The following is an 8,311-nucleotide window of genomic DNA, read 5'->3' as shown; positions in this document are numbered from 1 at the left end:
GCAGCTCGGGCTAAGCACCTGATGAGGCGTTGGCAATAAATTCGACTCCTCTCTTTGCCTTTCCTGTTTGTATTTCACGGTGTCCACAGATATTGACAGACTACCCACCTTGTGCCAGACACACAGTAAACAAGCCTGGGAAGGACCGTCCCTGCATACTTACGTCCTATGGAAGGACACAGAACCCAGCAACAACAAAAAATAAACAAATAAAGTCACCGTTTCAGACAGAGAACTGCTACAAAGAAAACAGAATGGGCTGACGCGATAGGAGGTGACTGGGAGGGGCTATCCCACTGAATGCCCAAAGATAACCTCTCACATTTGAGTGATAACCTGAATGATGAACAGCAATCATCCATGTGAAGAACTGGGGGAAGAACAGTCCAGAATGAAGAAACAAGCCAGGAATGTGGGGGGTCGGGGGTGAAGGCAGGTCTGAAGGGTTGCACTGTCATGAGCTGGCAGAGGGTGGAGGCATCTAAGTACATCTGTCTTCCTATCTGCTTTCTGTCATCTTCTCTCTAAGTCTTCCTCTTGCCTCTGTCCCTGCTCTTGCCCAAGCCTACAGGATTTTTCTTGGTCAGCTACTTACTCTGTACCTGCGAAAGATATAGACTTCTGAGAGTCTAGGATATTGTGGTTTTTTGAAAGTTTGGTTCTTGGCAAAGAGCGAGTGCTATTTCCATCTTGTATGGAAAATATAGAATTACAGTGAATTATATTGAAAAATTAGATTCATTCACTGCTGTGATAATTTATCTCCCAATCTGTCTCAGAGAGTTAGCAGCTGGTGAGAAAATAAAATGTAATTTAGGCAAAAAAAAAAAAATCACTTTTAATCCATGTCTGGCAGGGAGAGAGCTTATTAAGTGAGTTTACTCTTCGCCAATCAGGTGGTTTTCTTTAGCACAATGAAATGTTGTGATAGAAACTAAGGCGTAGCTCGCTCTCCTTGGACGGGTGCTGCCAACCCCGGGGTGAGAAGCGGGACCCCACTTACAGCGCAGAGCGTCCCCATCGGGGCTGCTCCTCCGCCTCGTCTCCTGACAGCCAGTCGGGCTTGCTCTTGCTCGGGCGAGGATACGCTTGATCGCCCCGGGGTTTTCCACGACAGTTTCCGCGGTGAGAAATGAGAAGAAACGGGCCCCGTCTTAAGCCTTATCGATTTAAGGTGTTTAAAATATTCTTCTCTGATTGGTAAGGATGGCCATTTTTCTTCTCTGGAATGTTTGATGATGTGCCCTGGGACGGTCTTGACATCACCTCATGAGTCAGAACACACTGAGCTAATCGCGCTCTGCCCGGAGTCGGGTCCCCCGCTCCCGGCCTTTGTGAGTCAGCCATGCACAGAAGCAGGACCAGGTGAGGCCACTTGGGAACAGGGGGCTTTAGGCTGCAACTTTGAGCACTGCCCCTCTTCTGCTGCATGTCGCAATGTCAGATGGAGCTCAGACTCCTCTCTCCTTGCAAGGGGTCCTGCCTCCTCCCTGAGCAGGTGTGGGGGAGGGCGACGTAGGGGAGGACAGTGTAAGTGTGGCTCACCTGCCTCCTGGGGAAGGAATTCTCTGGTTGGCAGGGCTGGAGGAGCAGGTAGCAGGGACTGGTTGCTTCTCATTCTTCTGAGGTGAGAATCCTGCCTATTTGGGGAAACTGAGGCACAGTGGAGTGAGACTAGGAGCGGAATCAGGAGACTAGGAATGAAGTAGAGGTTCTTTCATTTGCTTACCATGTGACCTTCGGGGGATGCGTCTTCCCTTCTCTTGGGAAGCTCTGGAGCTGCCTCGTCTGTCAGGTGAGGAGCCCGGGCTCGATGGGTACGTTCCCTCCAGCTCAGAGCTTACTCATGTGTGAATGTGGGACTCGGGCTACGCAGATATGTGCCCAGCTTCATGCCGTACCCGCCAGGCAAAGCATAGACCTTGCATCTGGGCTCGAGCCTCCCTGGAGTTCTTGCTTGAAAGTTGGTGTGTCAGGTAATTTCAGGGATGGGATGGGTAGAGGGAGCTCTGCTTTGGGGATGGTACCAAGAAGAGGGGTGCATCAGCTTCTCGTTGGTGACTTACACACGTACTTCACCTGGCAGGATGCCGCGCTGTGTCGACAGTTCGTTTTATCAAAGCAACCTGGGGACTTCCCTGCAGCAGCTGATGGGACCGTCCTGATCAGGAACAGTGACAGGGTGCCCGAGAGTGGAGAATCCTCTTAGAAGTCACCTGGTCCACCTGGTGTCACTCCAGGTAGAACTGTGTGTCCTCCAGTTCCCCAGAGATCTCTCCCACTTCTTGAACATGACCTCTGAATTCAGGGAAAGAAAGAAAGGGTTTGATTTAGATTAGTCTGAACTTGCAGGAAAGCCAGAGCTTTCGTTAGAGATTCCACTTTCCCCTCCTCCTTCCCTCCACCGCTGGTCAGGTTAAAATGACCAGCTGAACATAAAAACAGGGGAGAATGTAGACTAGTGCTGTGAAGTCGGCATGGCTGATGGAAATGCACACGACTGAAGGCAGGCTGGCCTGGTGGGAGGGGAGCTGCCTGCAGGGGAATGGGTGACACCTACTCGCGCAAGTATTGGCACTTACTCTGTGCTGAGCACGGCCCTCGTACTGGGGACACGGAACAGGAAAGACACGGTTCCTGTTCTCATGAAGGTTACATTCCAGTTTGAGGGGCCAGACTGAAGACTAATACACAAAGTTATAAACAAGATATTTCCAAGTAAGAACCCCTGCCAGACTTAATGGAGAGCCTGCAGGGGCAGGCAAAGGGCGGCAGGTTATCTCTACAGGTAGTTAAGAAAGCCCTTCAGGGAAGGCGAGCTTTGAGCTAGGACCTGCATGATAAGGAGCCAGTGATGAGGACGACAGGGAGAGAATATTCCCAACAGGTCTGAGAGGAGAGCAGGCGCAGCCTGGCGTGCTGCAGGCATCGGAAGGAGGGCGGAGCGGCTGGCTGGGGAGCGGGCAGGGAGGGCAGAGGGCACTGCCTGAGGCCGGGAAGGCAGACGGCAGGTCTTGGTGGGCGTTGCAGACCCGGTGAGAAGTCTGGATTTTAAGAGTGATGGAGAGATGGTGAAGGGTTGAAGCAGAATAACCTAAGCTGATTTATACAGTTTTTTTTAAAATTGTTTTCTTTGTTTTTATCATTGACACTGTTAAAGTTATCCCCATTCCCCAACTCCCTCCTTTCCCTACCTCCACTCAGCCCTGGCGCCTGGTTTATACAGGTTTTAAAAGCACCCAGTCTATGGACAATGGATTTTCATGCCTCCTAAGTTAAAGAAAGAGGTTCTGGCAGAACTCCATTATTACAGCCCCTTCCGCCATCTCAAAGGAAAGGCCTAGCGGTGAGGCTGGGCTGTGGGCACATATGGATCCAACCAGGGCTTGGGGAGCCATGCCAGGGGCACGGAGTCTCACGGAGCTGCAAGTCACTAGTGACATCAGTTCCTGACAGGACCAAGGGGAGCAAGACCCGTGGCATTGGGACACTTCACAGAAACAGGCAGGCCACCTCCTGGAGCATAGAGTCTCAAAGCACCTGTCTCCCTCTTGCCCTCCCACCTCCCCCAAACTGCTGGGTGTCTGGGTTGTCCTGTGCATTTACGGAAAAACTGATTTTCTTCTCCTTCCTTTTGCCTAAACCTGACAGATAAACCGTAGCCCACTCTGACCATCTCAGTCAGAACTGATTTCAACTCTCCCACAGTGAGTGAACAAATGCTAGGTGTCCCTCTGCCTTCAGAACCTGGGAGGGCAGAGAGGCAGAAAATAACCCCAGGAAGAAGGCAAAGTTCAAAAGAAGGGGCCCATCTGTGACATCAGATAACATGTCTTCCTGAAGAGTAAAATCACAGGAAGAAGCAGGAGTTGATTTTACACAACTTTCAATATTCCTCTCAACATGATTCAAAATGTAGTTGCATCCATGAATCTACAGCAGACGCCCAGCCAGGGAAGTATGGAGAAAGGGCACGTTAGGACAAACTGGGCCCAAAGACCATGTAAGGTGTGGGTGAGGAGTCTTGGCTGAATATTGGCTCTGCACTCGCTGGCTCTGTGGTCCCAGGCAAGTTCGAGAGACAATTGATTTCCTATAAAATTGGGGTTTAAAATAGTGCCTTCTTACCAGATAATGTATTGGCAAGGAGGTGGAGAAAGGGGTCCCTTGGGCACTGTTGGTGAGATTGTAAATTGGTACAGTATGGAAAACAGTACAGAAATTCCTCAAAAAAAGCCACCCTAAAAATAGATCTATGACCCAATAATTCCCCTCCTGGGTATTTACTCAAAGAAAACAAAAACACTAATTTGAAAAGATACATGTTGCACCACTATGCTTCTCGCAGCATTCGTTACAATAGCCAACATGTGGAAGCAATCTAAGCATCTGCCGAGAGATAAATAGATAAAGAAGATGTGATATGTATATGGAAATATTACACAGCAATAAAAAGGAATGAAATTTTGCCATTTGCGACAGCACGGATGGAGCTAGGGAGGATTATGCTAAGTGAAACAAGCCAGACAAAGACAAATGCCTTAGAGTTTCACTTATATGTGGAATGTAAAACAAACAAACAATATAAAAACAAAAACAGACTCAGAAACCTCAGAAACAAAGACCAAAGGGGTGGCCGCCAGAGGGGAAGGCAGTAGGGGATGCGTGAAAAAGGAACAGGAGAATGTAGTCAATAATATTATGGTAAGTTTACATGGCGACCAATGATTGCTAGAATCAGTGAGGTGATCACTTTGTAAGGTATAAAAATGTCACGTCACTATTGTACACCTGAAACAAATATAACTAATACAATATTGTATACCAACTATACTTAAAATGAAATGAAATAGTGTCTTCTCCCTAGAGAGTGTTGCGGGGCTTACACAAGATGCCAATGTGTGATCTGTACTTAGCACAATGCCAGGCATATGCGAAGCACACAATACACATTCTTTTTCTTGAGAAGATCTATGAAAATGGAATGCAACCGCTAATTTACAGATTACAATAAAGGCAAACAGTGGGTGAGATTCTTCAAGAAACTAAGAGCAATGTAGAAATCAAGTTTGGGAAATTCTCCCTGATTTCAAAAGAAAAAAACAATAAGGAATGAAAATAATAAAGTTAAAAAGAAAAGGAAGGATATATCACAGGGGTGATAACCTCAATACAGAGAGGTGAAAATAAAGCAAATTAGGTTGAATTAATTATTTTATAAAATAGGAAAAAAGACACTTTCTGCTATTTCTGCCAGTTGAAAGGACTGAATGAGCAACAGGAAAGGAAAAGAGACCAGCAACAAGAAACGTCCTCATGAAAATTTTGAATCATTGGGGTGCATAGGTTCTTTTGTATTGGCGTTTTGGTGTTCTTAGGGCATAGTCCCAGCAGGGGAATCACTGGATCAAAAGGCAGTTCCATTTTCAGCTTTTTTAGGAAATTCCACACCGCCTTCCACAGTGGCTGCACCAGTCTGCATTCCCACCAACAGTGGACTAGGGTTCCCTTTTCTCCACAGCCTCGCCAGCACCTGTTGTTTGTTGATCTGTTTATGACGGCCATTCTGACCTGTGTGAGGTGGTACCTCATGGTGGTTTTGATCTGCATTTCTCTGATGGCTAGTGATGCTGAGCATCCTTTCAAATGCCTCTGGGCCCTCTGTATCTCCTCCTTGGAAAAGTGTCTGCCCAGGTCCTTTGCCCATTTTTTGATTGGATCGTTTGTCTTCTTGGAGTGGAGTCGAGTGAGTTCTTTATATACCTTGGAGATCAAACCACTATCTGATGTATCATTAGCGAATATATTTTCCCATATGGTTGGCTCCCTTTCTGTTTTGCTGATGTTTTCTTTTGCCGTGCAGAAGCCTCTTACTTTGATGAGGTCCCACTTGTTTATTCTTTCCTTTATGTCCCTTGCTTTAGGAGACATATCAGTGAAAAAAATTGCTGCGTGGGATATCTGAGAGTTTCCTGCCAATGTTCTCCTCTAGGACTTTTATGGTGTTGCGACTTATATTTAAGTCTTTTATTCATCTTGAGTTTATTTTTGTGTATGGTGTCAGCTGATGATCCAATTTCAATTTTTTGCAGGTAGCCGTCCAGCTCTCCCAACACCATTTAGCCAAGTGTTGGAAGCAACCTAAATGCCCATCAGTAGATGATTGGATCAAAAAGTTATGGTACATATACACAATGGAATACTACACAGCAGAAAGAAAAAAAGAACTACTAAACTTCGTGATAGCATGGATGGAACTGGAGAGCATTATGCTAAGCGAAATAAGCCAGGGGGCGAAAGACAAATACCATATGATCTCATCTATAAGTGGAACCTAACCAACAATACAAAGATGCAAGGAAAATAAGACCCACGACACTGAAAGGAAAAGAAATCAACAGAGACAAGGGGGAAGGAGGGAGGGGGGGTGGGGAAAAGGAAGGGAAGGGGAAAGTCAAGGAACATATAGCAAGGACTCACGGACAAAACCAAAGGGGAAGAGCTGAGGGAGGGAAAGAGGGAGGGGACAAGGGAAAGTGGTGGGGGGAAGGCAGAGACAAATGTATTTGAAAAAATAAATTAAAATAAAATTAAAAAAAAGAAAAAAAGAAAATATCAGTAGGAAGTCATGAAGTATTTCATCTTTACATAGCTTTGTATATTTAGTCTTTAGATGGAGATATATAGTTATTTCCTATCTCTACCCGTTTAAAAAAATTTTTTTTTGAATCATACAGATAAGAAAAGCATTTGCCAAATGTAAGAGAAAATAAAAGTTTATTATAAAGAGAGAAAGCCAGGCAAGCTTTAGCTCTCTCCGTAAAACCAAACACCAGGGGAGAAGGAGCAACAGGAGAGGACAAGTATGGCGGAGAATTCTGATTGTCACCCCAGATTATCATTCCTGGGAGGACAGCAGAAAGGTTTCCTCAGACATGAAAGGGCTCAGAAGTACACTTCCTGTGGGGCTGTGATGAAAAAGAAAAATCACTTGAAGATATGGCCTGATGCTTAAGAAATGAGTTAAATACAGAATTTAAGACTGCGAAAGCCATGATTTCAAGACCTGAAGAGTAAGCTCTGAGATGGAGCTAAAGCTAAATGATTATCTTTAATGGGGTTTCCTAATGTACAGATTTTTTAAAAAAAAATCTTTAAAATAACCTCTCTGCCCGCGCCCGCCGCCGGAGCTCTACGCGCCTACTCCGCTCCGCTCCGCTCCGCTCGGGGCTCGCCCTCGCCTGCCCTCCCCGCCCCCGCGGAGAAGACGGAGCTGATCCGGACGGAGAAGCTGGCCGAGCCGGCCGAGTGCTATGACGACAGGGCCACCTGCACGAAGGCCGTGACGGGGCAGGACACCAAGCTGCCCAACGAGGAGCGCAGCCCGCTCTCGGTGGCCTTCAAAGACGTGGTCGGGGGTCGCAGGTCCGTCTGGAGGGTCATCTCGAGCATCGAGCAGAAAACCGACACCTCGGACAAGAAGTTGCAGCTCATGAAGGGCTATCGGGAGAAAGTGGAGTCGGAGCTGCGGTCCCTCTGCACGACGGTCCTGCAATTGCTGGGTAAGTGTTTCATAGCCAACACAACTAATGCAGAGAGTCAGATCTTCTACCTGAAAATGAAGGGAGATGACTGCCGGTAGCTTGCCGAAGTTGCACGTGGTGATGATCGGAAACGAACGGTGATTCCTAAGGAGCTTACCAAGAGATTTTTGATAGAGGCAGGAAGGAGATGCGGCCCACCCACCCAATTCGTCTGGGGCTGGCTCTTAACGTCTCTGTTTTCTACTGTGAGATCCTGAAGAACCCAGAGCTTGCCTGCCCACGGGCTCAAACGGCTTTCGCTGAGGCCAGTGCCGAACTCGATGCAAGCACCCTCATCATGCAGCTGCTTAGGGACAACCTTACACTATGGACGTCAGACAGCGCTGGGGAAGAATGTGATGCGGCAGAGGGGGCAGAAAACCAACCACGTCCAGGGGGTCCTCCCCCTTCCCTCCAGAAACCTTTGTACACATCTCCATTCCTTATTCCATTTGGATTTCCTAGAGCAAAGAAACCCATTCATGTGTATGGAATCGACTGTTTATAGTCTTCACACTGCAGCTTTGGGAGAACTCCATTCCTTGATCTGTGTTTGTCTTGGCCTTCCTAATGTGCAGTTACTATTAATAGCTTCATTTCACATAAACATAAGTAACTTCCAAACACTTACATAGAGGACTAAAAATGTACCTGGTATTTCAGTAATCGGAACCAGTTCTGCAGGCAACTGTGTTTTTGTATTACTGTGAAGATATGAAAATGTAGTT

At 46.9% G+C, this 8,311-nt stretch overlaps 1 pseudogene; it reads left to right on the top strand.

Annotated features, from left to right (window-relative positions):
• Positions 1-1,746: 1,746 nt before the first annotated feature.
• Positions 1,747-8,091, top strand: LOC129069460 (14-3-3 protein theta-like; annotated as a pseudogene).
• Positions 8,092-8,311: the final 220 nt, after the last annotated feature.

Source organism: Pteronotus mesoamericanus, unplaced genomic scaffold (genome assembly GCF_021234165.1).
Source record: "Pteronotus mesoamericanus isolate MK-2021 breed Mesoamerican mustached bat unplaced genomic scaffold, CSHL_Meso_final contig_221, whole genome shotgun sequence".
In the NCBI taxonomy this organism is placed as follows: Eukaryota; Metazoa; Chordata; class Mammalia; order Chiroptera; family Mormoopidae; genus Pteronotus; species Pteronotus mesoamericanus.
The sequence above is the reverse complement of the archived record's forward strand: the minus strand, read 5'-3'. Positions and strand labels throughout refer to the sequence as shown.